A 14,277-nucleotide genomic window follows, 5' to 3' on the forward strand; every position below is an offset into this window, starting at 1 on the left:
GGTTTTCATGAGATCTGGTGTAGCACCTCTCTCCTCTCTCTCTTCCTTCTTCTCCCGCTATGTAAAATGTCATGGAGTGCTCCAGACATGGTTTTCAACTTGGGCTGCACAATAGGATCCTATGGGGTGTTTTAAAAGAATCACACCCATTATCAACCAAATCAAAATCAACTTTGCCATCCACCATAAGTTTCCTGAGGCCTCTCTAGAAGCAGAAACCACTATGCTTCCTGTACAATCTGCAGAACCATGAGCCAGTTAAACCTCTTTTCTTTAGAAACTACACAGCCTCAGGTATTTCTTTAACCAATGCAAGAATAGACAAATAATACACATGGGGATGCTGGCCAGGCAGAGGATGCTGCTGCCATGGCTGATTCAAGCATGGAGGGGCCAGCTGGTGCATTGCCTGAGGATATACCAAGTGCCTGCTTAACTGGCAGCAAAGTGCAAATGGCTAATTGTCTGTGTGTGTGTGTGTGTGTGTGAGTAAGTGAGAGAGAGAGAGAGAGAGAGAGAGAGAGAGAGAGAGAGAGCAGGTATGATCCCAAATAACTGGTATAATTGGTTTTTCTGAATGGGCCAGGTCTATAATGAAAATAAATTCTCAGCTTTGCCATATGAATTTATAAGAGCTACTGAACAGTTAATCAAAGTCTAGAAGAATAATGATAAGAATAAGAGGGGAAGGAAATAAGAAAGAAACGCAAAATGTAAAGTAATAATGTCCAAGAAAAACATTAAGTTACGCTGCAAGATCTAAAAAGCTGTTATTCTAAAGGCGACCTTGAGGTGGCAGAAGAGCTGCGGGTAAGAAGGCATGCCTTTTTTTTTTTTTTTTGACAAAGTCTTGCTCTGTCGCCCAGGTTGGAGTGCAGTGGTGTGATCTTAGCTTACTGCAACTTCCACCTCTAGGTTTAAGCGATTCTCTTGCCTCAGCACCCTGAGTACCTTGGATTACAGGTGCCCGCTACCACTACCAGATAATTTTTGTATTTTTAGTACAGACAGGGTTTCACCGTGTTGGCCAGGCTGGTCTTGAACTCCTGATCTCAAGTGATCTGCCCACTTTGGCCTCCCAAAATGCTGGGATTACAGGCGTGAGCCACTGCGCCTGGCCGGCATACTCTTCTTAATACATGGAACTGAAACAGATACATACACAAACTTAACTGTTGCTCTTTATGAGACAAAGCCAGTAGCACAATCTAAGTAGCCATATCCTCAGGAGAAATCTGCTTTCACCCTGACAATGACTGATTTTAAGCATAATTTATGTAATTTACACAGTGTCTGCTTCAAAAGAATGAGGGTGGTATGGGGCTAGGACAGAAAGAAACAAGCCCAGCATGAGAGAAGTAGATGGACTATTGTCCTCCCTAGGAGTGGCCATCCTGGAGGAGATGTGGTTACATGAAACTTTTCTAGGTGGCTCAATGCATGGGAAACAGCGATTTGAAAGCCGTCTTTCAAACAATCTGGGATGGAGGGACTGAGCCACTCACCACTGGCACGCATGTCACTGATGTGCACCTAAGCAGCTTGTATTAGGCCTGCTTCTGGCCAGAATGAGCAGCTCCTGATAAGGTCGTAAGGATTACAGAGGTGAAAGCAGGTGGCAACCAGGTGCTGAGGCAGACGTCAGAACCGAGGTCCTCAGTCAGAGTGAGGAACACATCGTTTTCAACTTGGGCTGCACAATAGGATCCTGTGGGGTGTTTTAAAAGAAACACACCCATGATCAGCCAAACCAAAATCTCCAGGAGCAGGATCAAGACATCTATAGTTTTAAATCACCAGAGGATACCGAAGTGCAGGCAAAGTTAAGAATTGATGGCTTAGAGTTGACATCTAAGACAAGGAAAGGGAAAGGGAGCTGAGGCCAGCCGGGAGGCAGGAATGCAGGAAGGAACTTTTAGGTTGGTCAGCAGTGATCCAAGGAGATACACATTTTTAAACAGCCCTGACCATTCATTTATTCATTTGTTCACTATTTGATACAATTACATGATGCCCAGCAATGGATTAAGCATTCTTAGAATAAAGCCTGCAAGCTTCTGACACAAAGCCTACATAATTGATAAAACCTTACAACTGCAGAATATTGCAAATTTTAAGCACCACTGTATATTTAATATGCATGTTGTAATTTATTTTACATGTGCTGTTTTAAAATATTTGTATTATTTTTGCCCGGAGTGCTCCAGACCTTCTCTGCCTGGGTATCCCTGCCCTAGAACCTGGTCCTGCCATGGGTTGCCCAGCAGCGTAGGTAGAAGGCAGGACCACAGCCTGGTGGCTCTGTAAGAAGATTGCAGAGCCAGCTCACCAGGATGATCTGAGCAATCAGGACATGCAGCCAGCTCATGCTGCTGCCCCTCCTGGGACCCTCTACTGAAGTTTTGTCCTGTGATCAGCCAGATAAAAATGACTGTACCCTGAGAACCTGTAGTTTGGTAGAAATTCTGCTTCCCTATATCAATCACTACCCCTTTCTTCCCTATAGATCAGATAAAACTGGTTTATAGTCCTAAAGCGTATCTCTGTATAAAGGACTGGAGAAATGAATATGCTTTATTTTAAAATTAGGTTTTTTTTTAATCAAATCAGTAGAGGTAAGTCAACTAATTACTTAGGGTGTTAGAATTCTTTCATGGGGGCTTTATACTTGGTAGTTTCTTTTGGTTCTTCTATTCTAAAGCCTCTACATGGGCAGATTTCAATTCAGGATGGCATACATCTTAACACTGTTCACAGCTCAAGGCTTACCTGTTGTTTCTTCTTTTCCTCTTTATCCTTTCTATGTCTAGAAATGGAATTAAACACTATTATGAGTGTGGATTGTATATTTGTCAGGAGATAATCTGTAATGTATGTTCTTGAGTGTTTAAATTTTCCAGGAAATTTCATGTTATTATCATAGTTATCCACAGGTTATTATACAATTTCTATTTAAATTTATCCATGTTTACTATTCCTTGTCTTATGTAAAGAAAATTGGCTGCAAGGAGAGACAGAGGATTTAGAAATCAGTTTGGTGGCAAACATCCACTAGATCCAAAAATTGATGGAAACATTTGTTTTCCAAAACAGAAAATAAGAATCACTTTAATTTCTGTAAGATGACTATAATTTTGGTTAAGGTCTATAGTGCTATAAATGTAGTAACATTTTAGTTAATTATAGTCTTATTTTTATCACAGTTGTACGTGCACATGTTTTAAAAAACTGGATAGTTTTACAAGACTAAAAGTAAAGTCTTGTTGATTAAAAAAATTAAAATCTCTGCCAAATATTTAAAGAGGTTTATTCTGAGCCAACTTGAGTGACTGTAGCTCTCAAGCAATCCTGAGAAAGTGTGCCTGGGGCAACTGGGTTAGTTTGGTTTTATATGTTTTAGGGAGACAAGAATTGTAGATAAAATCATAAATCAATACGTAGAAGGTATAATCCCATGGATAATCAAAATCCCTATGCAAGTTTGCATCAAAAGATGTTCTAATAACTGATGGTACATCTCAGGCGGATAGGTAGAAATGACTGAAAGTATCTCCTAAGGTAGAAGTGAGACTGAATCAGACAAGTAAGACTCACATATTTACTTATGTTTTATTATGTTCAGCTTAAGATCCCCTATCTCTTCACACTGATATCTTAGATGTTCCTCTGGGCCATCTGGGGCTGGTCTCTCAGCTTTCCAAGCTTTCACTCAAGTGTGATGTATCCCAGAGTCTATTTCTGGAACTTTTACCACTAAGGTGATTGAAAGAAGAATAATGTAAGGCCCTTCCCAGCTGTGCTTAGGGAAGGAGAGAGAGAGGAGAGAGCCTTTAGCAATGCCAAACTTCCTGGGTTAAATAAGGGTGGTCCTATTTCTTCGGTTGTACTTCTGCTAGCTGTGTTAATACCTGTTGGAAGTGAGCTAGCGAGGTTACATGCTTAACCGATTCAGAGGTCTCTTGGTATAATTGAAAATCGTTTGTAAGGCAAGCCTGTCTAAATAGCATTTTGAAAGGGCTCAGACCTAACTTTGAAGGGGTATTTCTTATCTGCAGTAAAGCCATGGGAAGAAGATTGACCCAAGGAAGGTAAGTTTCTTAGGACATTTTTCTGAAATGTCTTTTGATAACATCATTTGTCTTCTCTACCTTTCTTGGGGACTGGGGTATCAAGCACAATGCAGATGACACTGTATGCTTAGTGCCTTTGAGTCCCTTTGTGTGACGGCTGCCTTAAACAAGGAGCCATTGCCATTCTGGAGGCACTTAGATAGACCAAAGTGGGGAGTTATTTCATTGACTAACACTTGTATTACCTCAGAGGCCCTTTTCTGTACCGCATGGAAATGCTTCTACCCCATTAGTGAAAATATCTACCCATACAAGGCGGTATTGAATGCCCTTCATCTTTGGCATGTGGGCAAATTCTACCTGCCTGTCCTCTGCTGTATAGAATGCCATCCTTTGTGTTTGAGGAGAAAGGAGCCATATGTTGAGAGGATTATTTTTAAGAGACTTCACAAGCCTTAACAACCTGGTTTACTGTTTTTAATAAGTTCTTTTCTAAGAACGATCTCTGGGCACACTAATAAGTTTTATCCTTTCACAGATGAAAAGCTTGGTGAAGGATCTTAAGGAATTTCCACTGACTGGAGGCTGCTAAGTGGAGCTTGCCCGTATCTGACTGTAGCCATCCTGAGAGCTGGAAAATATACCCTCAAGAAATGTCCTATTCTGTCTCTGTAGGGGAGTACTGAGGATTAATTTCTCTTACTGAGCCTTCCCAGATTAATGGAGCTTAAAGTGTGTTGAGGCCCTGAGGATTTCTTGCTATAGACTTGGCCACCTGATCAGCTAACTTGTTTCCTTTGGCTATTTCACCTGTCCCCTTCTGTTGTTCCTTACAATCCATCACTGCTACTTCTCATGGAAGCTGAGAAGGGTAACCTGTTAATTTCCTGATGATATTTTATAAGGGATCCATTAGCGGTTAAAAAATGTCTTTCCTTCCAAATGAAAGGATAAGCAAGAAGAAATAAGAAAGCATACTTGGAGTCAGTGTACATGTTAGCTACCTTTCCCTTGCTTAATTCAAGTGATCTTATGAGAGTTATTCATTCAGCTAGTTGACCTCTTGTGCCTGAAGAGAGGGGTACAATTTGAATAACATTATTCAGAGTGACTATTGCACATTGTACCTTACAGGCTCCTTGCCCCAGAAAGCAACTTTCATCTGTGAAGAGGATGATGTCTGTTTTTTTTTTTTTTTTTTTTTTTTTTTTTGAGACGGAGTTTCACTCTTGTTACCCAGGCTGGAGTGCAATGGCGCGATCTCGGCTCACCACAACCTCAGCTCACCGCAACCTCCGCCTCCTGGGTTCAGGCAATTCTCCTGCCTTAGCCTCCTGAGTAGCTGGGATTACAGGCATGCGCCACCATGCCCAGCTGATTTTTTGTATTTTTAGTAGAGACGGGGTTTCACCATGTTGACCAGGATGGTTTCGATCTCTTGACCTCGTGATCCACCCGCCTCGGCCTCCCAAAGTACTGGGATTACAGGCATAAGCCACCGCGCCTGACCCTTTTTCTTCTTTTTACAAAAAAATCTTGAAGATAATGTCTGTATTTTCTAAGGGAGTTTCCCTGCAATCTCCCTGGCTGCACAGGTCTGTAGCACAATTTGTTCACTGTCTTGTTCAGGTTCCCCAGTTTCCTCAGGGAGGAAAGTGTCTGGGTTTAGATGATAACCAGTTTTTAATTGAATCTAGGAGCAGACCCTGGTATTCAAGGAGGCAGCTGTCAGTTAGCCAAAGGCCTAGAGGACAGCAATTCTGCAACATTATGTGGGGGTGTAAATAGTTGAGCCATTTTCTAGGGTTAATTTGGTGGCCCCTGGTACCAGTAGGACCACTTCAGCAATTGTTCAGAGGTGTGTTGGCCACCAAATCAGGTTTCTTACTCAGGTAGCCTACTGGCTATTGAGCTGGTCTTTGGGCTTGAGTTATAACTCCCAGGGCTTTTCCCTTCCTTTCTGATACATAAAGATTGAAGGCCCGCCTTATAGGAAGGGTAAGGGCTGGTGTCTTAATAAAGCTTGTTTTAGCTGGATAAAGGTCCTTCAGGCTTCAGGTCTCCAGTTTAGAAAATGAGTTTTGGCTGCTTGAGTTTGTTTTATGAGATGATATAACAGGTGAACTATCTTACTGTACCCAGGTATACATAGTCTGCAAAATCCTAAAATATCCCCAAATCCTCTTAGTTGCATGAGGGTTTCAGGGAGAGCAAAGGAGGAAATGCGCTTAATCGTTTCTTCCTCTAATGCTCTGGTCCCTTCAGACAACATTAAACCCAGGTACTTTACTGAAGTTTGGCAAATCCAGGCCTTGGGTTTTGAAACCTCATATTCTCTGTCAGCTAAGACTTTAAGAAGAGCTTCAATGCCTTCCCGAGATGCATCCTCAATTGTGGCACAGAGAATATCATCTACATATTGTAACATCCTGACCCGAGGTTGAGAATACTTAGAGAGGCCCTTTGATGCTGCCTGTGAAAGCAGGTGAGAACTGTCTCAAAATCCCTGAGTTAACCATCCATGTTAACTGGATGGTTTGGTCAGAGGCATCTTCAAAGGCAAACAGGTATTGAGAATCAGGAGAGTCAGGATGGTATACAGAACATCCTTTAAATTGATCTAGAACTGTGATCCATTTAGTTCTCTTGGGTACTTGAGTTAGCAAAGTATAAAAATTAGGGACCACTGGATGAATTGGAACTATTACCTCATTAGTGAGGTAGGGGTCCTGACTAGTCTCCATTTCCCATTGGGTTTTTGCATCCCTAATATCAGAATGTTGTAAGGGTTTGAGGAGGCCCTGCATTTTCAGGTATTTAATAATGGCTTCTGTCCTTTTCCTAGCCTGTGGCTTTAGGGAATATTGTCTTGGGTTAGGAAAAGAAGTGGTACTTTTAAGGTAGATGAAGACTGGCTTAGCAGTTATGACTCAACCTATGTTTCTTTGACTTGGTCACACTTCTGGATAAATATTTGCTTCCACTGGGAAAGATAATGAGTTTGTCCCTGGGCTATAAAGATGGTGGCCCTCACTTGAGCTAAAATGTTCCTTCCTAATGAAGGAGTAGGACTTTCAGCATGATTAAGAAGGCATGTGTAAATAGTAAGTCTCCCCAACTATAACTAAAGGGTTGAGAAAAATATTGGGTCAAAATCTTTCCTGAGATGCTCATCGGAGTAGTGCTATGGGAATAGGGGAGGCCTGGATTAAAGAGAAGAGAGAGACTGACTGTAGTGTCCAGAAGGAGGTCTATCCTTCTTCCTTTAATTTCCAGAATCAACCACAGCTCCTGAGAAGTAATGGTATTTTGAGACGCTGGAGCTGGGGGTTTGAGCCCCAGGACCCATCAGTCCTGTTGGATCATCTTTGAGACTGATTCTGAGCCCAGTCCTTCCACCTCTGCAGGCAGTCCAATCTCCAGTGCTTCACACCCCAGGCTGGAGAGGGTCCAGGTGGCTTCTTGCTGCCTGGGCAATCTTTCTTAAAGTACCCTGACTTGCACTACTGGTAGCAACTAGCAGATGCACTTCAGAGTTCCTGGACTTTGAAAGCCTGCAAAGCAATCACTGTGGTCTCTGTCATTCTCTTGTGTTTTCTTTCTACTGGGCCTCCTCCTGGTTTCCATTATGAAATACCAAGGTGGCTGCTCTCAGGAGGTTTTCCAAGGTACTATCTGGTCCTATAGCCTGCCTTTGCATTTTCCTTCTAATATCAGGAGCTGCCTATACAATAAACTTATCCTTTAGAATTAGCCATCTTTCAACTGAATCAGAAGATAAAGAAGCATGTGTCTCATAGCCTTTCCATAAAGGCTGAGAGATTCTAATTTCTCATCTAGCTTTTGGTTTATCATGAAAAGTTTAGAGTAATAAAATTCCATGATGCTAGTTTTCCATAGGCCCTTCCATATGCACAGTACAAAGTGTTTTCTTTTCCATTCATCTGTGGAGTCATTGGGGTTCCAATCAGGGTTGTCAAGTGGTACCCTCTCTTCCTATCGGGAATGATGATTCAGCTCCCCTATTTCTTTGCATTCCCTATATTCATTTTTTCTTCTTGGCCTACTATAGGAAACATAATGCTAGTCTCTGAATTTTTCTGTTGCCTGCAGAGCTGGTCTATTTTTTTAGCAGACGTTAGGGTTTGGCTTAGGAGCAGCATAACATCCCTCCATGTAAGGTCAAACAATTGAGTTATATTTTGGAAAAGTATATATCTATCAAGGTCATCAGAAAACTGGCCCAAGTCTCCCTTTATTTACCTGAAGTGCTGCAAAAAGAAAGCAAATTGAACCATAGTGGGATCACCTCCATTGGTCATTTCTGGTAGGGCTAACAGTGAAGCTGGGGAAGTGGGGAGGTTTGGAGGTGGTGAAACTGGAGGAACTGATGGCATGATTGGAGGGGACCCCAAATAAGGGGAACGGAAGAGTGGGACACTCAGTAGCTGTCTCAGATGGTTCTGGAATTTGCTTCTTTTGTTTACAGCTTATGATTCCCTACCTCTTCACATTAATATCCAAGATATCCCTCTGGGTCATCCAGGGCTACTCCCTCAGCTTTCCAAGATTTGACTCTAGTGTAATGTATTCAGGAGTCAATTTCTATAAATTTTACCACCGATGGGGTTGAAAGAACAGTGTAAGGCCTTTCCCAGCTTGGGCTAAGGAAAGAAGCTATGGAGAGGAAAGCCTTTATCAATACCAAATCTCCTGGTTTAGCAAAAGGTTGTTCTATTTCTCATAGTTGTATTTTGCTACTTGTATTAATTCCTGTTAGAAGTGAGCTAGTGAAGTTACATGCTTAACCAATTTGGAGGTCTTCTTTGTCTTTTGGAAAATCATTTGTTAAAAAAGGCCATCCATACAGGATTTCAAAATGGCCCAGACCTAACTCTGAAGGGATATTTCTTACCTGCAGTAAAGCCATGGGAAAAAGATTGACCCAAGGAAAGTGAGTTTCTTGGGACAGTTTTCTTGAGGTGTTGCTTGATCATATAATTTGTGTTCTCAACCTTTTTGGAAGACCAGGATCTCCAAGCACAATAGAGGTGGTAATGTTTGCCTAGTGCCGTTGAGACCCCATGTGTGATGGCTGCCATTGTCATCTTGGAGGAACTTAGGTATAGCAAAGTGGGGAGTTATTTCATTGACTAACACTTTTATTACCTCAGAGACCTTTTCTGTACAGCATGGAAATGCTTCTACCCAGTTAGTGAAAGTATCTACCTTTATAAGGAGGTATTATGGCCTCATCTTTGTCATGTGGGCAAAGTCTATCTGCCCGTTCTCTATAAGATAGAATTCTATCATTTGTGTTTGACAAGGAAGGAGCTGCCTGTTAAAAAGATTATTTTTAAGACAGACTTCACAAGCATTAACAATCTGTTGGTCTATTTTCAATAATTTCTCTCCTGAAAACAATTCTGGACATAACTAAGTTTTATCCTTTCACAAGTGAAAAACTTAGTGAAGGATCTTAAGGACTTTCTGCTTGCTGGAGGCTGGCATGTGGGGTTTGCCATCCTCTGACTATAGCTATCTTAAGGGGTAAAAAATGTGCCCCTGGGAAGTGGCCCATTCTATCCCTGTAGGGATGTGCTGAGGCTTAATTTCTCTTAGAGATCATATCCTGATTAGAGGGGCTTTAAGAGTGTTGAGGCCCTTAGGCCTCACTTGGCTGCCTCATCAGCTAACTTGGCAATGACTTGGCTGCCTCATCAGCTAACTTGTTTTCCTTTGCTATTTCATCTGTTTTCTTCTGATGTTTCTGAGAATGCATCACTGCTAATTCTCCTGGAAGGAAAATTGAGGATACAATCATGTTAATTTCCTGATGATATTTTATAGGGGATCCATTAGTAGTAAGAAAATGTCTTTTCTTTCAAATGGCAGTATGAGCATGAAGAACTAAGAAAGCATATAAAAAGTCAGGGTAAATGTTACCCATCTTTCCCTTGCTTCTTTGAAGTCCTCTTGTAAGAGCTATCAGTTCTTGGAATTGAGCACTTGTTCCTGGAAAGAGGGGAGCACTTTCAATAAAATCATTTAGAGTGGCTATTGTATATTCTGCCTTACTGACACCTTGCTCCACAAAGGAACGTCTATCTTTGAAGAGAGTCCAGTCTGGATTTTCTAAGGGAGTTTTCCTGAGATTCTACCTGGTTGAACAGGTCTATACCACAATTTGTTCACAGTCATGTTCCGGTTCCCCACTTTCTTCAGGGAGGAAAGTGACTAGGTTGAGGTGGGAACACATTTTTAATTGAATTATAGACTCCACTAAAATCAGAGCCTGTTATTTAAGGAGTCAGCTGTCTGTTAGCCAAATGCTACCTGTAGAAGATAGCAATTCTGCTACATTATGTAGGGTGTAAACAGCTGAGCCACTTTCCAAAGTTAATTTGCTGGCCTTTGGTACCAACAGGACCACTGCAGCAATTGCTCGGAGTCATGCTTGTCATTCTTTAGACCCCAAATCAAATTCCTTGCCCAGGTAGTCCACTGGTCATTGAGCTTGTCCTTGAGCTTGAGTTAAATCTCCCAGAGCCATTTCCTTTTTTGCTGATAAAAAAAGATTAAAGTCCTTCCCTATTGGAAGATGAGAACTGATGCCTTAAGTGAAGCTTGTTTTAATTGGTTAAAGGCCTTTGTGCTTCAGTTTCCCAGGTTAGTAAATGAGTTTTAGCCATTTGTGTTTATTTCATGAGGTGATATAAGTGATGAGTCATCTTATGGTACTCAGGTACATAGTCTGCAAAGTCTTGTAATGCCCCAAAGTCTTAGTTGCATTAAGGTTTTAGGGAGGAGGAATGAGAAAATGAGCTTAATACTTTCTTTCCCTAAGGCTGTGGTCATTTCAGACAATCTTAAACGAAAGTGTGTGACTAAAGTTTGGAAAATCTGGGGCTTGGTCTTGAAACGTTGTATCCTCTGTCTAAGAAACTAAGAGGAACTTCAGTGCCTTCCTGAGAAGCTTCCTTACTTGGAGTACAGAAAAGAATTTCATCTACATATTGTAAGACCTTGACCTAAGAATGAGGAAACTCAGAGAGGTTCTTTGATGGTGTCTGTCCAAACAAGTGAAGACTATCTTAAAATCTGTGAGGCAGCACCATCCATGTTAACTGGGTGGTTTGGCCAGAGTGATCTTCAAAAGCAAACAGGTATTTAGAGTCAGGATGTAACGGTATACAGAAAAGGCATCCTTTAGATCTAGGACTGTAAACCATTTAGTTTCCTCAGGTATTTGAGTTAGCAAGGTGTAGGGATTATGGACAACCAGATGAATTGGGACTAAGTCCTCATTAATGAGGCGGAGGTCCTGAACTAGTCTCCATTCCCCATTGGGTTTCTGCACCACTAATACTGGAGTGTTACAAAGGCTGTTACTGGGTTTCAGGGGCCCTATATTTTTAGGTTTTTAATTATGGCTTCAAACCCTTTCCTATCTTCTGGCTTTAGGGGATATGGTCTCTGGTTAGGAAAAGAATTGGTAATCTTAAGGTGGATCTGGATTGGCCTAGCAGTAATAGCTTGACCTATTCTTAGGTGAATATTATTTCCTACCAGGGGAGACACAGAGTTTGTTCTGGGGCTATAAGAATGCTGGCCTCCATGTGAGCTAAAATTTCTTTATATAATAAAGGAATAGGGCTTTCAGCATGATTAAGAAGGCATGTGAAAATAATAGATCCCCCCCAACTACAACTAAAGGGTTGAGAAAAATACTGGATTAGAATCTTTCCTGAGATGCTCCTCATGGACGTGATACAAGAAGAGGGGAGGCCTGGATTAGAGAGGAGGAGAGAGAGACTAGATCCAGTGTCCAGAAAGTTTTCTACCCCCATTTTTTCAATTCCAGAATCACCCAGGGCTCCTAAGAAGTAATGGTAGTTTCAGCCACTTGAGCTGGGGGTTTGAGCCCTGGGGCTCATCCTTCCTGTTGGATCACCTGTAAGACTGTGGTTCTGAACTCAGTGATCTCCACCTTCAGGGGCAGTCCAATCCCCAGTGGTCCCTGCCATAGGCTGGACAGGGTCAAAGTGGCTTCTTGCTGCCTGGGCAATCTTAAAGTGCTCTGACTTGCCACACTGGCAGCAACTAGCGGATGCATCTAGGGGATCCTGGACTTTGCAAGCCTGCAAAGCAGTCATTCAGGCATCTGTCTTTCTTTTGTGTTTCCTCTATTTCTCCTGGGCCTCTTTTTGGTTGCTATTATAAAGAACTGAGGTGGCCACCTACAGGAGGTTTTACAAGGTGTTATCAGTTCTATAGCTTGCTTTTGCAATTTCCTTTTAATATCAGGATCTGCCTGTACAATAAACTAGTCTTTATTTTTAACATTACCTGTTATGCAACTGAACCAGGGGATAAAGAGACATGTTTTATTACTGCCTCTTATAGCCTTTCCATAAAGGCTGAGGGATTCTCATCTGGCTTTTGGTCTATCATGGACTGTTTAGAGTACTTACGTAGTTTGTTTCTTGTTCTTCATAGACCCTGCAATATGTACATTAAAAAGTGTCCTTTTATTCTCATTTTTTCTGTAGGGTTATTGGGGTTCCAATCAAGGTTTTCAAAAGGTACCACCTCTCTTCCTATTGGAAATGATTGTTCCTCTAATTATTCACCTTCTGTAGTTTCTCTTTTCCTTTTACATCTACTATAGGAGACATAATTCTCATCTCCAAATTTCTCTGCTGCCTGCAGAGCTGCATGTTTTGCAGCAGCAATTAGGGTTTGGCTTAGGAGTAGCATGGCATCCCCCCATGTGAGGTCAAACACCTGAGTTAAATTTTGGAAGGCTTCTATATATCTATCAATATCATCAGAAAATCAGCCCAAGTCTCCCTTTATTTGCCTAAGTTCCCTACAATGAGAAGGGAACTTGAATCCTAGTGGCATCACCTTCATTGGGCATATTCCGTAAGGGTACAAATGAAGCCAGGGGAGTGGGGAGTTTTTGAGGTGGTGGAACTGGAGGAGCTGATGGCTTATTTGGAGGGAGCCCCAAATAATGAGGACAGGAAGGGTCAGGGCATTCAATAGCTGTTTCAGATTGTTGCTCCAGAATTTGCTTCTTTAGTTTTGGGGAATCATTCCCTATAGGCCTGCCGGATATGACTGCTAAAAGAGCTGGGTTGATTATGTCATGCTTGCAAAGGTCTAGTACAAAGGTCATGCCCTTGTTCAAAAGCAGAGTTTTAGACTGAAAGGAGTCTCAGTGTTTCAGAATGTACTTGAGAAGAGTGCAGGCTAAAGATGGCTAAAAATATAGAGGTAACAAGTCATCCCTCATTCTCCTCCTCCTTTGGAAGGTCCAAGGTGGAAGGGAAGATGGGGGGGTGCCCCTAAATGTTTTCTATTTTTTATTCCCTGGGTCCTGGCATCCATGACACTTACGAATGCAGGAGTATCAGGAGGAACTAAGTGGTAGGATTAGGAGCCATGGATCAGGAGGAGCTAAGTGGTAGGATTAGTCATGCTTACCCTTGCAACATTGGTCCTCTGCTGGTAATTCCCTTTGACTTTGTAGCCCTGTATGATCTGCATGGCTCCCTGACAGATGAATCTCGTTAAAAACTATGTACAGTCGCATTTGGGCAAGACCCCTTATGCAGGGAGTGTACCAGGTTGAGCTCTATTTTCTGCTATCATGGCCCAGAGTAAAGTATTTATTTTTAGACAGTGGTTCTTGTTAACTCCTGGATACGAGATCCTTTTAATATTTAAGTATTTTAATTGGAGGCAGAATAGGTGCAAAAAATGTACGTAGGAACTGAATAGCGATTATCCTGCTTATGGGACAGTATATGGGGTAAAATTTGTTTTTGGAAGACACTTTCTGCTCTACCGTTTAAGGAAGAGTTTTCCCATTCACGGAAGAATTCTAAAGTCTGATCTTAAGTAGAGGGGTGCAAAAAAAGGAGGAGAATTATAAAACTAGTGTTTTTTGGCAAAGGACCAACAAGGTGCCTCATAGAGAGAATTCCTGTTTCACTAGGTGGCTGTGTAGACCTTAAAATACTAAGTGCTCTCTAGGAAAAGGGTAGAGACAGAGACATTAACCATGAGTTTGGGGGAGTGAATCATGTTTTCTTAGAAAACTGCAAAAATGGTAATCCCCTGAGCTACATTTCTGTTTACTATGGCATTTGCTTATCCTTTCTTACAGGATTATTTTTCTGAGTTGTAAAATTTCCCA

The 14,277-nt window shown here is 41.7% G+C and overlaps 1 long non-coding RNA gene across 1 annotated transcript in view; it reads right to left on the reverse strand.

Annotated features, from left to right (window-relative positions):
• LOC119473580 overlaps positions 1–14,277 on the reverse strand; it is a 158,032-nt gene that overhangs the window by 120,833 nt on the left and 22,922 nt on the right. Inside the window, exon 2 of the long non-coding RNA XR_005202788.1 lies at positions 11,096–11,101. This is a non-coding gene — a long non-coding RNA (uncharacterized LOC119473580). The remainder of the gene's footprint in view (positions 1–11,095; positions 11,102–14,277) is intronic.

The sequence above is a fragment of the Cebus imitator genome, unplaced genomic scaffold, assembly GCF_001604975.1.
Source record: "Cebus imitator isolate Cc_AM_T3 unplaced genomic scaffold, Cebus_imitator-1.0 Scaffold9, whole genome shotgun sequence".
Taxonomy (NCBI): domain Eukaryota; kingdom Metazoa; phylum Chordata; class Mammalia; order Primates; family Cebidae; genus Cebus; species Cebus imitator.